Source organism: Mixophyes fleayi, chromosome 7 (assembly GCF_038048845.1).
Source record: "Mixophyes fleayi isolate aMixFle1 chromosome 7, aMixFle1.hap1, whole genome shotgun sequence".
NCBI lineage: Eukaryota > Metazoa > Chordata > Amphibia > Anura > Limnodynastidae > Mixophyes > Mixophyes fleayi.
In genome coordinates this window covers 67,857,356-67,875,577 of record NC_134408.1, presented here as the reverse complement: position 1 = coordinate 67,875,577, position 18,222 = coordinate 67,857,356, and positions in this window count along the sequence as shown.

Sequence of the window (18,222 nt, the reverse complement as noted above, 5' to 3'; positions counted from 1 at the left end):
GGATTTGACTACCCGTGTTTTGACCCCTGCTTGTTCTTGGACCTGTGACCCTTCTCTTCTGACCTCGACCTTTTGCTTCGATTTCGGATTTTGCTTCTCTGCCTGTGTGTCTGACCCTTCGCTTGTCTCTGGGTTTTGCATCTGTGCCTGTGACCTAGGATTCTGCTTAACTGCAGCCCGCCAATCACTCCACTCCTGGGTACTCCTTTAAGCCAGTATACGTTACTCGACCCTCGGTCGGCCCACAGCCCAGTCTGTCCCCACCACTAGGGGCTCCAGCGAACACCGGGCCTTCAGAGTAGTCCCCGAGTTTCACTGTACTGGCTTGGGAGTTCCTAACATTTGCTTTGCATATGTTTTGTCTTCACAGATGGACTACCTACACTGATTGGAGCCCTGAGTTCTTTGTTTTTGTCTATAGTTACATTAGTTTCTCCATGTTACTAGCTTATTAGTATATTTATAGTGGTATATATCTACTATTGCGCTTAACTTGGTTTAATTTGTAGCTGCTATGACCTCTTTTGATTCCCCTTGGAGAGGTGATCCCTCTTCCCTACCCTCCCATCCATACCCTCCCCCCCATTCCTCTCCCTCCTTCCCTTTCCCTCCTTCCCTTTCCCTAAATGTATAGAACTTTAAAGTTTTAGTGCTAATATTTTGCTGTTGATGCACACTGTTTATCGGTTAGTTAACATAGTTATATTTTTATCTTAAGACTCTTCTGTGGGTCTACGGTCCTGATCTTATTTCATTTCATACACAGGACCACCCCCCACACACCCTTCAATATTGTTTACTTCTATTTGTATTAAAATTTCCCTATGTTATTGAACCCCTTATGGGTTCCTTTCACACAGGGTTTGCGCCCCAATTGGGCTTTTCTGCTTCTCTTCTTCCTTCTTTTGCTCCTGACTTTCTTTCTTCACCTCTTCCCTTATCTTCTCTCTTCTCTCAAGGACGGATTAATAACTTATCTCTTTTTACCCGATTATTAGTAAAGCTGCCGGGATTTAGCATCCTTCCAGAGCCATGGTCCTAAAAATCTTCCGCTTCACCTAGAATCCTTGAATTTGGACATTAGTCTGACTGAGGTTTTGGCGGGCCATCGAATCCCTAAAAGTCTTTTCAGCTCCAGGCTCTGATGGTGTTACTCCACAATATTTTAAAAAGTTTGCTGCGGTTCTGGGCCCCCACTTGACATCTTTCTTTAATGATATTCTAGAAGGGGCCACATTCGACACTGCTACTACTAGAGCTAATATCATTGTTATTCCGAAGTCAGGGAAGGACCCTTCCCTTTGCTTTAGTTACAGGCCAATATCTCCTAAATGTAGATCTTAAAATTTATGCAAATATTTTGGCCTCCAGACTGAACCCCCTCCTTCCCTCCCTTGTCCATCCCGACCAGGTGGGGTTTATTCTGGGGCGTCAAGCCCCTGATAACACTAGGAGAGTAATTGATTTGATTCATACAATTCACAGTAGTAAGCTCCCCTTCCTACTTATGTCGCTCGACGCCGAAAAAGCGTTCGATCGCATTTCCTTGTCATTTATAGGTGGGGTGTTCGGAGCGATGGGATTTTCTGGTAAATTTATGATTGCCATCTCAGCCCTGTACCGCTCCCAGTCGACCTCAATATCTGCAAGTGGTCTGACCTTGGATCCCTTCGCTATTGCCAACGGCACACGGCAGGGCTGGCCCCTCTCTCCAGTCATTTTTGCCCTTATCATAGAGCTGCTAGCAGCCAGAATCCGGGATAATCAAGAGATAGCAGGTATTCCGGTGGGTAGTTCTTCTCGTAAGATAGCATTATATGCAGATGATGTTCTGTTGACTATTGCTGACCCGACTTATTCCGTTCCTCCCCTCTTGGATGAACTTGACGTCTATGGCCCTTTCTCGGGATCTAAGGTTAACACTGATAAGACAGAAGTCCTGGACTTTTATGTTTCCCCTGCTGACAAATTGTTACTTGAAGGCTCCTTCCCATTCAATTAGCGTCTTCAAAAAATTATCTTGGGGTATTTCTCTCTAAACATCTCCACCAGGTTTTTCAGGCTAACTTTCCTCGTGGATCTCACTACATGGTCACAACTATACATTTCTTGGATAGGTCGTATTAATGCGGTCAAGATGAATATCCTCCCTAGACTCCTTTATCTTTTTCAGACCTTTCCCATCCGTGTCCCCCCTTATGTTTTCAAGTTCCTCCACTTTCACATGTCTAAATTTATTTGGTCTGGTAAGCACCCGAGCCCGTTTTAAGCTGCTACAGAGGTACCCGCGGGGAGGGGGACTGGGAATCCCTGATTTCCAATGCTACTACCTCTCCGACCAACTTGCTCAATGCATTCTCTGGTGTAGTTCAGCACCCTCTAGGGTCTGGGTTGAAATTGAGGCCGAAAGTCTGGGTATGCTCTCTCTATCCAATCTCCTCTGGCTCCCACGGGCTCGTTGCCCAAAACGTGCCTTACTTTATCCGGTCATTTCACACTCCCTGGCGGTTTGGGACTCATCCTCTCAGAAATTTGACCTCTCCCCCCATCCCTCTCCACTGATACCTTTATTTAACTCTTCTGACTTTGCCCCGGGCCTTTCCCCCAAAGTGTTCTCTCCATGGATCTTGCGAGGAGTCCGATTTTTAAATGATCTCGCCTCCACGGCAGCGTTTCCTTCATTCTCTGACATTCAATCTTGAATGCATATTCCCTGTAAATTTTTCTATCAATACCTGCAGCTTCGTCATTTTCACCACACAGCTAAAACTCGCCTCTTTTCCCGTCCCCTTACCATGTTTGAAAATTTCTGTTTCCGCCAGTCTTCTACGAAAGGTCTTATTTCCACACTGTACTATGCACTCGTCCCGCCTACTTCAGACCTTAGAGATTCACATGAACTAGCCTGGGAGCGTGATTTTGGTGAAACTCTTTTGAGCAAAGAATGGTCAGAGATCTATGAAAATGCTGCCTTCATTTCAATCTGTGTTAAGATAAAAGAGAATGTTTACAAGGTGTTGTACCGATGGTACTATGTCCCCTCCCGGATTCATAAAATCATCCCAGACTCTTCTGATCGCTGTTGGCGGGGGTGCTCCCACGAAGGTAACTTTCTCCATATATGGTGGACTTGTCCCAAATTGACAAATTTTTGGCCCGAGGTTAAACAGCTGATCCAATCAGTTCTACATAGCCATACCTTTAGAACCTAAATTTTGCCTCCTATCCCTGGGGGCGCCCTTAGCGACTCAATATCAGAATAAGCTGGCTAGTCATATTCTGTCAGCAGCCACCTGCCAAATCGCAGGAGACTGGCGGCAGCAGTCTCCACCATCACTCTAGGCTATTATTAATAGAGTGTGGCAAGTCCAGCGCTTGGAATACGTGACTAGCATCATTAATAGGTTTGGAACCCATGGCTCTCATTCTTTCAGCCTTTTCCTTCTTTCACTTGACACTATACCTCTTTAGTCCATCCTTTTCCCATTATCTTTTCCTCTCCCTCTCTTCCCTTCCTGTCTACTCTACTGTGATCTAGCTTCCCTTCTTTACTCCCTGTTTCATCTCTCTCTTCCGTGTCTTTCTTCTCTGTCTCTCTTACTTTTTAAAATACTTGGTCACCTTCAATGTACGTAATTTGACACCTCTGCATTGATTAATTATGACAATATGCTGGTCGTATCTCATGCTCTCTATTCATTTATATGCTTGTTTTCTCTGCATGTTGGTTATAATGTTATCTGACCTTGCAAAAATGAACATTTAAAAATAAAAAAAAAACATTGAACAGTACTTATATTTGCGGAAATCCTCCCCAAAAATAATTGATAAATAGGCCCCTATGTCACTTACTATTTATTTCACCACTCATACATTTTATTGATATTGATTAAACAGTATCCTGAACAACACAGAGGCAAAAAAAAAAAGAAAAGTGCACTCAAGACTATGTGAATATCTGCTCATGGACAAATGCAAATTCTTCAAAGAGGAAAACTTATTTTGTACACGTGATCGACAAGAGTGCTTTGCACAAGTCAGATGACAAGACTGAGGCAGTGCCTAGAGAACCATGGCTCCATTCGGTGTCTCAGTTGAGATGATATCTAGGTCTGGTAAACTATTATAAGCTTCTACAAAACTTATTGACCATGCTATATCCATTGAACGCACTGATGCAGAATAGTCAACATTGCAAGTGGTCTAAAAACTGCAAAATGCATTTCAAGAAACAAAAAGACTGATTACATTAGACAAGGTTCTCACCCACTTCGACCCACCTATACCTACGAAGCTGGCATGCATTGCTTCAACCTATGGAATTGGGGAGGTCATGTCACATAATCTGAGGGATGGTAGTAAGATCAATTACATTTGCATCAACGTCATGTTCAGATAGACTGAGAGGATCGAAGTCTTGTATGGGCCGGTAAAAATGTCACCATTACCTGTAGGGACCGAAATTTTCCCATAAGTTAAATACTGCATGTTTTTTCATGTAGCACGCACATATCAACTTTAAATTTCAGTGTACAAATAAGCAATCAAGTATTTGTGTGCTACATGAAAAAAACAGGCAGTATTTAACTTGTATGCACGACAGAACACTCATTTGCACCCCTTGTAATGTAACATGGTTTTGTCCAGTAGACTGAAATAAGAATCCTCTCCATTTAAGATCCTTAATGAATCAGGCCCCTTGTTCCAATTACCTTACAATCATGTAATGTGTATAAATTTCTGATTAATCCACGACGAACTGGCGATAGTTCCTCGAGCTGCGACTCCTTTGGGGTCGTGTGTATGTAAATTTCTGATGCCTGGATATCTCCCACGTGGTGCGGTGTCCGCACATCAGTCTATTGGTAATTAGGTGCTTCTAACAGTAAAGCAATAGCAGCTGCCTACTTCATTGATGTCTATAGCATGTCTGCTTGTTTAATTATACACCTTTGTCAGTACAGTCTACAAGAAAAGTGCATAGGTTTGTTTTCTATATATGTATATGGCCTATATCTGCCTTTATAATTATGCTCCTTAGTGACTCTAGTATAGAGTGACTATACTAGAGTGACTTCTTTCTCTTCGGGTCTGTACTTTCAGTCTTTTTGCCATAGTGAGTAGCAAAAGAGCAGTGGCTTGCTGTTCTTCAATAGCATCCATAATAGTAAAAGAATTTGCTGTTGTGCGGTTGCAAATGAACATGCACATAAACAAGTATGTGGTGCAGAATGAATGAAGAAGAGGTGTTTCCTTCTCCTTTTAAGAGTTTTTGGGTGTACATGCTCGGCCCATTATTTAAATTTCTTGGGGATATCGCTACAGGGACCACATATGTCATTTCAGTGTGTACGAAATTCAAATCTTTTAACACGATATTATGGCTGTTAAAAGTCATTGCCGGGCCGGTCGTTATTTCGTTAATCATTTAAAACGTGTCTAGCGTGTACGCATGAATTTGAGCAATTGGACCATCAATCGTTAGTAAAATTGTTGTGGATAACACGTCGGTCTGAAAATTCTTCAGTGTGTACCTAACCTATCTGTGTCTTGAGAACAATATTCTCCCAGAACGATAGACTGGATCAGAGTTTTTCTACAAGAAGAATATACCGCAGTAGGTAGACCCAACTCCTCCTAGATGGTTGATTTGAAACAAGTATCACAAGGCTTTATATCAACCAACATATTATCAATCATCATAGGAGTGGTGCACCCACACATATTGTCCAGAAAACATAAAGAAAAGGGAGAAAGAGAATGTGTATATTGGGGCACTCCGGGGCCCAGTTTATTAAAACATGTTTCAAAGTTTATTGGTTTGCATTAAAATATTACTGCCATAAATCTTCTGTGTTGTTCTTTAAAAACAATCGAAATTAGTGAAATATTAAAACGTGAATATCGAATTGAAAACCAGAAAAATGAACTGTTAAGACTAGCAGATAAACACTGCTATAAAGCGCCACAAGCCCCTATGATATATACTTCTATTTGTGTGGGTTAACCACTATTAATCATTTGCAGGGTATTAACGTTGCCTCAATGTTATGAGCAAAAATGTTTTAATGTCGTTCCCGAATCAGAAATAGGTATAGTTAGTTTTAGGAGAATCCATGAAAATCCATGGACAACCTAAAGCTTAATTTTGTTATTGGGGTATCCTAATACAATAACTTTTCCCTTACCATCACACTGCAAAAGGCAAACTGTTATGTATTGACCCTGGCAAATGCATCTATGCCGTTACAAATACGTACAGCCTGTTAAAAGAGTCTGTAATTATATTAGCCACCCCAAGCTTAATCATGCGAGTGGGGTATCTCTGATATGATATTCTTATCCCCCTTTATTCACACTGAAAGAGCTCCTATGATAGTACTTTATACTCGGAGTTAGAGCAACTATTCTAATCAGGATTCAATTCATCTCACCTAATTGGTATGTCTGGCAGCACACTAATGGTTTGTAGATATTACTAATAAGATATGTCTAAATAGAGTGGCAGAGTGGCATAGGTATAGAGAGCCGGCGGCACGTGTGTAGCCGACACACGTTTCGCTACTAATAGCTTTATCAAGGCAACCCAACTAAGCCTTCCTATTGGTTATTTACAGTGGAGGGCCCTTCCACCCATTATTTCATACCTAACAACGTGTATTGGTAACCAGTACGTACACCCATTGACTGAAACTGCTGTCGACCAATGGAAAGAAGGCACCCACCCTCCAGTTACTCTGATTGGATAGCACAGAAATGTATACAAACTATGATATATCACAAACTCAGACCCTAGTATTATAACTGAATAGTTATCTTTGTCACTATATAATACATATATATCGGGTACGATAAGTGAATTAAAAACTATATTGTTTGTAGAGAACACTTGTACTGTTCATAGTAAATAATTCAATAAAATTAAAATAAAGCCAAGAGGGAGGATGATTCTATTATATCAATTCATACTAGACGATCACAGATTTTATCAGTATGTAAAGTACTTATAATAAATATGGAATAAAATAAAATGTCTGTCAATTAGACTTAAACAATATAAATATTGTATCTCAACTGTTGATATGCCATAAAAAGAAGAAAGAGTGTATTGGATGGCATATATATATGGATCCTTATCAAAAGCTAGTGCACAAAGTAAATAGATATATACACATAGAAAGATATGTAAAGATGGGTGAAAATAACTAAATACAAATCCATTGTCATAATTAGCCAAGATTAGAACATTAGTGCCAGTGGTTATGAGCCATATAAGTATTAAGGAACAACAGTAAACAAAACAGCTTCCTCAGAAACACTTGTTAGAAAAATAATATTCTTTATTTCAGTAAGGATACCCCATGTAACCACCTTACGTGATGTCTATTTACTCAAAAATTCATCTATATGAAATAGAAGTGTAGAACCTAGAGAATCATGATTATGTATGGCAGTAAACAGGGAAGACATAATGTAATTTTAATGCTGAACTGTAATTAGTTAAGTATTATCCTGTTTTATAATTATACCCATAAATGTATCATCCACAAGTTATAAAATTGCCATGAAATTGTCATGGTCATTAATACCCCGTGGGGCCAAACTATCCATAAGGGAAATTCTCTTCTATTCTTTCCTTGGAAGTTCCTGATTTAGGTCTCCTCTCAGACCCATCTTGATCTGCTCCATAGCAAAGGCCTGGAGTCCATGTACAATACCCTGATACGTGATGCACTCTCATTGGGAGTTTTATCGCAGTCTGATTTTGATTGTCTCTGGATTAACCATCCAAGGATAGCGACATTTTATGTCTTACCTAAGGTTCATAAGGACGAAAATAACCCACCTGGAAGACCCATAGTATTGGGTATGGCAGCCTCACAGAAAACGGAGACACGGAGAGTTTGTCCCTAATACAGTCGGCTATAATTCTGATCTTCCTTGGATCGTGGATATACTGGTACAATAACTTGCAATTTGGCTTGATATTATTTCAACTAAAGCCTCATTGGACGGGCGCGATTCAGCGCAAAGGAAAAAGTTTTTTTACAACCTGATCCACTACCGCTGACGAGCGGAAAACATCTGAACCCTGGCTTGGGTGTGCCGACTATAAGAAGAATCAATTAGTGAGTATAGTAAGTTTTGAAATCCCTGTATTTCCATTGACTATAAATCCCTCCGGAGGGTTGAAGACGTCGAATGGTAAGGAAAATACTGCTGAATTTGAATTGCGGTTTTTCCAAAGAATTTAACATATGTTGTTGAGAAGGTGCTGATTATCTTGGTCGGATTTGAACTGCTCCTTATTATAACAAGTGTTACGGAGCACATCCTGACTGTGTCTATACAGTTGATCGCTATATATTGAAAATATTAGACATAACATGAAGTGAAAGAGAATCTCGTGATTGTCATCGATCCACTTGTGATATTGAATATATACGAGCTTTCTCTATAAGAGCTCTTGATCAATATTAACCATCTGTGAGAAGCACGGTCACTACATTGGACTCCCTTTACTTAGTTTTTTGGGGTTTTTTAGTTTCTTACTTTTTTAATTTATTTTTTAATTATTTTTTAAGGTACCCTTCAATTTATGCTGGCCAGCTATACAGTTTTATAATTGATGTAATACTTATGACTTATTCATTAGATTATACTGTTTGTGATTAAACATATATTCATGTGATATTAATCAATTGTTTCCTTATTGCTATGGGAGGATCCTCTAGGTCTTTTTATTGAGCTATACCAACATACCTTCTCCGCAGCGCAATCTGTCTTGTCTGTTCTGGTGAATATACATTTATGTATTTTTGTGGTTGTTGTGCAATAAACCACGACAGTGCAGCAGTGGAGATTGGTGTTATCCCTTTTCTGTATATATATCTTTATAGATAAGTATCATCTCTTAAAGAGATCTCCAAAAAAACCCTTATCGGTGGTATTCCTCCGCCTACATAGTGTGCGCCATTAACCCTTCACGGGATTATTTTAGCCTCACAGAAAATGCCAGTAAATTCATTAACAGACTGTCACGTTCAGAGAGAATCACTAGCTGGTATTGATGCAGCGCAGCTGAACAAGGAGGCGCGGAGTCTAACGCCTCCTCGGTATTCACCAGGGATCCCCGCAATGGAGTTTGAGCTTTGCTGCAAGAGGATGCGCAGGTCATGGTTCTCAGAGACAGCCACCAGCGAAGTAACGGAGAGGACAAAGCCTAGTCAATCAATCCAGGCCGGAACCAAATGGGCAGCAAGGTACAAGGGATGATCCAAAGAATAGTCAGAGGCAGGCCAGAAATCAGGAAACCAAACAAGCAGCAAAGTACAAAGCGAAATCCACAGAAAGGTCAAAGAGATAGCCGGGTCAAAACACTGGAACAGGATCAGGAACTAACAGGTACTGGAGCAGGGTGGAACCCTAATGGTGCAAGAGACTCTGATTTATCCCCCAGAGTGGTCCCTGACAGGAAAATGGATCTGTTAGAGTCCATGGACGCTGACTGCAGAGCGGAATCTGCAAGACATCCCGTTGCTAGGCAACGGGACAAGGGACAGACCGCGCATGCGCGGCCGCAACTGGAAGTGGGGAAAGCGTCCTGTTGCTAGGCAACGGGACGCGACGATCGGCAGAGTACAGTCGGCTGCCTTTTGCACATATTGTCGCTGCGGAGGCGGCGCCTGACACAGACATCTCCACCATGACGTTACCAGCATTGACTCATATGTTAGACACACATGATGTGCTAGCAAGACTCAATAACATCACTATTAGCGAAACAACCAAGCTGGCATCATTTGATGTGGAATCCCTTTAATTTGTGTATCTCATCTCTGCAACTGTGTGTTTAAAAAGTATGTTCATCCTCTGCTATTCTGAACTTCATTAATTTGTGTATCTCATCCCTGCAACTGTGTGTTTAAAAAGTATGTAATAGGAATGTGTTATCTATTGTTCTAACTTATGTTGGCAGAGTCTTTTATTGATGCCTAATTTATGATAGGTATCTGGCATCCTCTAGAGTATTCAACAAATGTCTTTCCTTTCTTTTCTTTTGATTAGCTGACCAATTAGCACAGCTGTAGTGTATTCCTAAATTAGCCTGACTACATATTAGCTTCAGTCTATGGGTTGACGTATGTGGGGTGAGACGTATTTGTGTTTTCTGCACTAAGTGAGTTTTCTCACAAAGTGTATGAAAACGCACAGATAGACAAACATTGGATTACATTTGATTACTTCCAGGAATAATCTACATCTGCCACAGCCTATTTCTACATTACTTGTCTATCTACACGGAACACTGAAAATAGGTAGTTCTTTTAAATCCCCTAATTTTGTGGCTGTCACTCTTGAATCACAATGTTTATCAAATTGCTTTTCTTGGTCTCCTTCCATGGCATTATCTTTAGGACTGTATGATCTTTCACCTCTCTACCAACACAAACGTGTCCACATTGCACCTTCATTACTCCATTCACCTCTAGTTAACACCCATGAACTGTTGTCCTATTTATTATCTCTAACAAGTACTCCTCCTGTCGCCAGAAAATAAAAGGTCAGTGATATATCTCCTAATCCAGGTCCCTTACACTCCTCACACACACATACATCAGAACACTACCGCTCTATAGCAAAACTCAAACACATCACCTGTCTCCCCTCTCTTCCAAAATCCCTTAAATGTGCCCTTTGGAATGCACGCTCTGTTTGTAACAAACTTACCTCCATACATGACCTCTTCTTTCTCAAAAAACCTCAACCTTCTGGCAATAACAGAAACATGGCTCACGCAATCAGACACTGCCTCACCTGCAGCCCTTTCACATGGTGGCCTCCATCTCACCCACACCTCCAGACCTGAAGGCAGACAAGGAGGTGGGGTTGGACTACTTCTCTCCCCACAGTGCACATTCACAATTTTACCAAATGTCCCATCACTGGCGTTCACATCTTTTGAAGTACATGCTATTTGCATTTTTAAGACATTCTCTCTACGTGTTGTGGTGATCTATCGCCCCCCTGGAGCACACCAACAATTTATTTAGGATTTCTCTGCATGGCTCCCTCACTTCTTATCTTCAGACATCCCCAACATCATCTTGGGTGATTTCAACATCTCCATTGATAACCCACCTTCCAAAGCTGATTCCAAACTACTCTCTCTAACCGCCTCATTTGACCTCTCCCAGTGGATTGACTCATCTACTCATCAAGATGGCCATTGCCTTGATCTTGTTTTCTCTAGACTATGCTCAATTTCTAATTTCCTTAACACACCCTTCCCCCTCTCTGATCATCACCTTATCAGCTACACGCTCACCCCCACTGCTCTAACCTCTCTACTGTCTAACTTTGCCAAGCCTCCTCATACTCGCAGAAATCTTTACTCTATTAATCTTCAACAATTTTTCACCTCTCTCTAACACCTCCTCTCCCCTACCTCTACTTTATCCTCCCCTGAGATGGCAGAACCTCATTTTCATAAAACCTTAGCAACAGCCCTCGATCAAGTGGTTCCAGCGACTCTTCATACTACACGTCGACTTAGATGTCAGCCGTGGCACACTACAGCAACACAAAATCTTCAAAAACTTTCCCGTAAAGCAGAACGTCACTGGCGTAAATCTCGTACCTCTAATGACTTCTTCACATATACTTCTAACTACCGCTCCTTATCGAAATGCTCTGGACACTGCAAAACAAACATACTTTAAATCTTTCATCTATGCTCAGGCTTCTAACCCCAAATGCCTTTTAAACACATTTAAATCTCTTCTCAATCCTCCCACCCCAAACCCCCCACCTACTATCAGTGCCCAGGATCTTGCTTCCTACTTCAAAGACAAGATTGATAAGATCAGGCTAGAAATGGTATCCTCTTTCTCGACAAGCAATCAGCTCAATTCCTTCCCACCACCCTCTGAAACCCTCACAAATGAAGAGGAAATTTCCACTCTCTTCTTATCTTCCCACTCTACCTCCTGTCCTCTTGATCATATTCCCTCGCAAATTGGTAGGTCCCTGTCTCCTGTGCTCATTTCACCTCTATCTAAAATCTGTAATCTCTCGCTCTCTACTGGCATCTTTAAATCACTATACAAGCATGCAGTGATTACTCCTATTCTGAAAAAACAAGATTCCGACCCAAACTCTCTCTCAAATTACCGTCTCATCTCTCAGTTCCCGTGCCCCTCCAAGCTTCTAGAGAGACTTGCCTATACTCGCCTCACATGCTTCCTTTCTGCAAACAACCTGTTGGATCCTCTACAATCTGGCTTTCATTCTCAACACTCCACAAAGACTGTGTTTACTAAGGTTGTCAATGATCTGATCACTGCTAAAACTAAATGCCATTACTCTCTCCTAATTCTCCTGGATCTCTCTGCTGCATTTGACACAGTTGACCACTCTCTTCTCAGACAAACACTGCAATCCCTAGGTCTTCAAGACACTGTCCTATCCTGGTTCTCACCCTACATTTCTAATCACTCTTTCACTGTTAATTTCTCTGGGGCCACCTCTGCTCCGATTCCTTTATCAGTTGGAGTACCGCAATGCTCAGTGCTAGGTCCTCTGCTGTTCTCTTGGAAATCTAATTAGCTCCTTTGGATTTCAGTATCATCTCTTTGCGGATGATACCCAAATTTATCTATCCTCTCCTGATCGCTCAACATCTGTGTTGTCCCGTGTAACTGACTGTCTTTCTGCCATTTCATCTTGCATGTCCTCTCGCCAACTCAAGCTCAATCTTTCTAAAACAGAGTTATTAATATTCCCACCCACCAACAAGAGCATACCTGACATTTCTATCTCTGTTGATAACATAACCTTTAACCCCACTTCTCATGCTCGCTGCCTAGGTGTGATCTTTGACTCAGAACTATCCTTTGTTTCTCACAACGACTCTATATCTAAATCATGTACATCTAAAAAAACATTTGCAGAATACGCACATCTTACACAAGACACTGCAAAAACCTTTATTCATGCACTTATCATCTCCCGCATTGATTATTGCAATTCCCTCCTTACTGGTCTTCCCCAAAACAGACTCAACCCCCTACAATCTATTTTGCATGCAGTGGCTTGATTGATTTTCCATATTCCTCTGCTGAATCACTCTGTATGTCTCTACACTGGTTGCCTGTTTTCTACCAAATCCAATATAAAATACTTTTATTAACCAACAAGGTCATCAACAAAGCTGCACCAACATACATCTCCTCTCTTGTCTCAAAATATCTCCCAACTTGGCAACTCCATTCTGCGTCTCTCATCCACCCTCATTACATCCTCCCATTCCCGGCTACAGGACTTTTTTCGGGCTGCACCCACTCTATGAAATTTACTCCCTCGCACAATAAGACTCTCCTCTGGTCTACAAACTTTCAAGCATTCTCTGAAAACCCACCTCTTCAGACAAGCTTATAATATTCCTCAACCACCCTCTTAACCTCACTAGATTACCCTATTACCACCCTTTACACAATTTTACACAAGACATCTACCCCATGACCAACATTGTTGTGTGACGGGATCATTTAGCTTACAAATCACTTTTACCTTTGCAGTCTGGCTGGACCAAAATGCAAAATGTAGACTTAACCTCATGTATCAAACTCCCATTGTCCCATAGACAATGGGAGTTTTCACCGGGGAATAAGATCTTGGCCAGCGGTATCCATCGGGCCGTATATCCTTCCATTGAGGACACAATCTATATTACATAGTGCATTCCTGAATATACGTTAGCTTCAGCGATTTCGGAGAACAGATTCCGATATTGAACTATCGCCGAAATACAGCTCCAGGATGTTTACGATATATATCAGTGACTCACATTGACCAGGATATTTAGTTCACCAATCCTCATTTTGAAGGAGTATATATGTGCTCATACTACAATTCTACAATACTGTGTATGCTATTTACAAAGTTTTCTTGTGCATGTGTTGATGCATGCAAATAATTTTTTTCTTCACACAAATTAGTTTGTGTGCATGATTGCACACAGCATCATTATTTTAATTTGTTTATTTTCACATTCATTTTGTGTTCATTTTTATTTTATTTTTCTTTTTTCTTTATTTTTTATTTGTTTACTATTTTTAATTGTATATATGTTGTTGTTCATAACCTGGTACTGAGCGCTGTAGGATTGAATCATTTAGATGCCTTCTCACCTCTTTGTCTATTTTACCCAGTTTGTTTCTTACTGTGTTTGTCCCCAATTGTAAAGCGCTATGGAATATGTTGGCGCTATATAAATAAATGATGATGTTGATGATAATACATGAACAAGGACAAAGCAATTTCATTCTAACATTATTGAAATTTGTTTTATAAAGCAATTACTTTGTCTTTGAAGAAAAATTCTATATACAAATTAGAGGGACCGTGATGGGGAGTGCCCATGCGCCCACGTACGCTAACCAATTCCTGAGATGGTTGGAAAGAGAGAGAGTTTTCATTAAAGCCAATGCTGTATATACTAGCCACATAAACATGTGGCTTAGATATATAGATGATGTATTTATTTTGTGGGATGGAGAAGAGACTCTTTTTCAGGAATTTACTCAAGCCCTCAATTCCAATGATCTAAACCTTAAACTGACAACTTAGATTCATGATGCTAGGATTAACTTTCTTGATTTGACAATATCTAAGACATTGGGTGGCCAACTAAGTACAGATATATATCGTAAGAAAACAGCCACCAATAGCCTACTGCACTCCACCAGCTCACACTATCCAGCAGTGATCTGGGGCATACCAAACTGCTTAGGATGAAACGCAATTGCTTGGATGAACATGTTTATGTCCAGAGAGCAGATAAGCTTAAAACCAGGTTGGAATGTAGAGAGTACAGTAAACGGATTACACGTAAGGCTGAAATATCTGATAACAAAAGAAATAGAGAGACCCTCATTTATCCATCCCCAAAACCAAGAACAATGACCCGAAGGTCCGCATGATTGGCACGTTCTGCTCTGAGTGGCAGCAAATAACCAACATTTTCCTGAAACATTTGGATGATTCTCTTGGGAGGTAGGATTTCAATGACGTTTAGGAATTTGAGGGACAGCATTGTACACAGTACTTTACCTTCCAAAACTGGAATCTCTAATAGACTCATGTGCTTTTTTTAAATGCAACACATGTCAGGCATGTCAATACATGGTCCAAACTAAAAAATATAGGGACCGCTATTCCAAGACATGGAAGATCAAAGGATTTTTTATCTGTAATTCACCCAATGTAATCTATTGCCTGACTTGTCCTTGTCACCTACATTATGTGGGCATGACAAGTAGGCCTTTCAAAAAAGGAGTTTTGGTACATGTGGCCAACATTAAACAAGCTCAAAGCGATGTGGATAATTTTAAACAACCGACGACGGTGTTGAGACATTTTATGAAATGACATGATGTTAGCCCACATGGATTCCAGACCTTTGCTATGGAGCAGATCAAGATGGGTCTGAGAGGAAAAGACCTAAATCAGGAACTTCGAAGGAAAGAATTTTCCTTATGGATAGTTTGGCCTCACGGGCTCATAATGACCATAACAATTTCATGGCATTTTTATAACTTGTGGATGATACATTTATGGGTATAATTATAAAACATGATAATAATTAAAGAATTACAGCCCAACATTAAAATTACATTACATCTACTCTGTTTACTGCCATACATAATCATGATACTCTAGGTTCTACACTTTTATTTCATATAGATTAATTTTTCAGTAAATAGGCATCACGTAGGGTGGTTACATGGGATATCCTTACTGAAATAAAGAATATTATTTTGTTACATGTGTTTCTGAGTAAGCTGTTTTATTTACTGTTATTCCTTAATACCTATATGGCTCATAATCACTGGCACTAATGTTCTGATCATGGTTAATCATGACAATGTATTTGTATTTAGTTATTTTCACCCATCTTTACATATCTTTATGTATATATCTATTTACTTTGTGCACTAGCTTTTGATAAGGATCCATATATATATGCCACCCAATACACTCTTTCTTCTTTTTATGGCATATTAACAGTTTAGACACAATATTTATATTGTTTAAGTCTAATTGACACACAATTTATTTTATTCCATATTTATCATAAGTACTTTACATATCAGATGATACATATTGATAAAATCTGTGATCATCTAGTATGAATTGATACAATAGAATAACCCTCCCTCTTGGCTTTATTTAATTTTATTGGATTATTTACTATGATCGGTACAACTGTTCTCTACAAACAATATAGTTTTTAATTCACTTACTGGAACCAATATATACTTCTTAGATAGTGACAAAGATTCAGTTACAGTACTAGGGCCTGAGCTCATGATATATCATATTTCGTATACACTTCTCTGCCATCTAATCAGAGTAACTGGAGGGTGGGTGCCTTTTTTCCATTGGTCGGCAGCAGCGTCAGTAAATGGGTATATGTACTGGTTACCAATACACGTTGCTAGGTATGAAATCATAGGTGGAAGACCCCTCCACTACAAATAACCAATAAAAATGCTTAGTCGGGTTGCCTTGATAAAGCTATTATTAGTGAAACGCACGTCGGCTACACATACGCCGCCAGCTCTCTATAACGATGCCACTCTATTTAGACGTATCTTATTAGTAATATTTACAAACCATTAGTGTGCTGCCAGACATACCAATTAGGGGAGATGAACGGAATCCTGATTAGAATAGTTGTGCTAACTCCGAGTATAAGTTCTATCATAGGAGCACTTTCAGTGTGAATGAAGTGGGATAAGAGTATTATATCAGAGATACCCCACTCGCATGACTAAGCTTGGAGTTGCCAATATAATTACGGACTCTCCTAACAGGCTGTACCTATTTGTAACGGTGTAACGAAACGAGTGTGATAACACTGTAACCCGGCGGTTCCCAAAGTTTGTGCCGCAGCTCCCAGGGGCGCCGTCACAGGGATGCCGTGGCCAGAAGGAGAAAAAAACCCAAGAAACTTACCAATCTGGCGGCGCCCGGGACCCAGCATCCTCCTCCCTCCTCACTGAATGTCGAACGTGACGTCATCACGCCCAACATTCAGTGACAAGCGTCAGGAGATTGGATGCTGGGTCCCAGGCACCGCCGAATTGGTGAGACAGAAGGAATAGAAGAAAGAAGGTCAAGTATGGTAAGTAAAGAAATGGAGGGGAATGGTGATAGGAAACAGCAATGGAGGGGCAAAAGAACAGTGTGTGGAGATGAAGGAGGGCACAGAGTGTGTGGAATGAAGGAGGGCACAGTGTGTGTGGAGATGAAGGAGGACACCGTGTGTGTGGAGATGAAGGAGGACACCGTGTGTTAGCTGAAAATAATTCTTTGACAGAAATATAATTGAAAAAAGTATATAAAAATATTCTTTTCCCTTGGATTTATGTGTATTATTTTTCATACAAGTAAATAAGTATTTCTGTCCTGACCTAAATACTTATTACGTTTTTTTGACCAAACTACCGGTACTTATAAAACGGAACTGCTTGGTAATTATTTTGGAGGGGTGCCTTGAAAAAATTATGGAGACTCTAAGGGTGCTGCCTGCAAAAGTTTGGGAACCACTGCTGTAACCTGTTCTCCTTTCTCACATAATGTGGATTAAAGCAAGTACTTTTTATAGCACTTGCTTTTGTTCCCCATCTCCCAGACTACAACTGCATTGTCTAATTACATGTGGCTAAGGTGACATTGTAGTTCAGTGTAAATATGTATATTGTGTATTGTATATTGACGCAGCAGTGAGGTTGTTTTTCATTGTCTTTAAAGTGAAGCCAGGGGGTTATGGGTAGGGATCAGGTTGAAAGATTCTGGCTGGGGCTAAACTAATTAGTTTCCATTGTTCTCAGAAGACTATTCCAGACAGGCCATCTAGCAGGGGAGGTTCTGTGGAAGGACAGCTCATCTTTACTCCCCTCTCCAACCCCCCTAGTCCAGCACTGACCAATGGTTAAGAAGAATAGACCCAGGAGTTTACCTAAGGAGGGGAAAACGCTGTGGAAATATAACCCTAGATATAAGGAGCCACTCCAGGGGAGGGGAGGGGGTGTTCATTCTGGGATTTCATTCATGGAAGGTGCTGGATTTGGTTTTGAGTTGTCGTTGTCTACTAGAGTCTACATATGCAGCTGAGAGAGATCCATGGGTCATCAAGTCGGGACATCCAGGTGA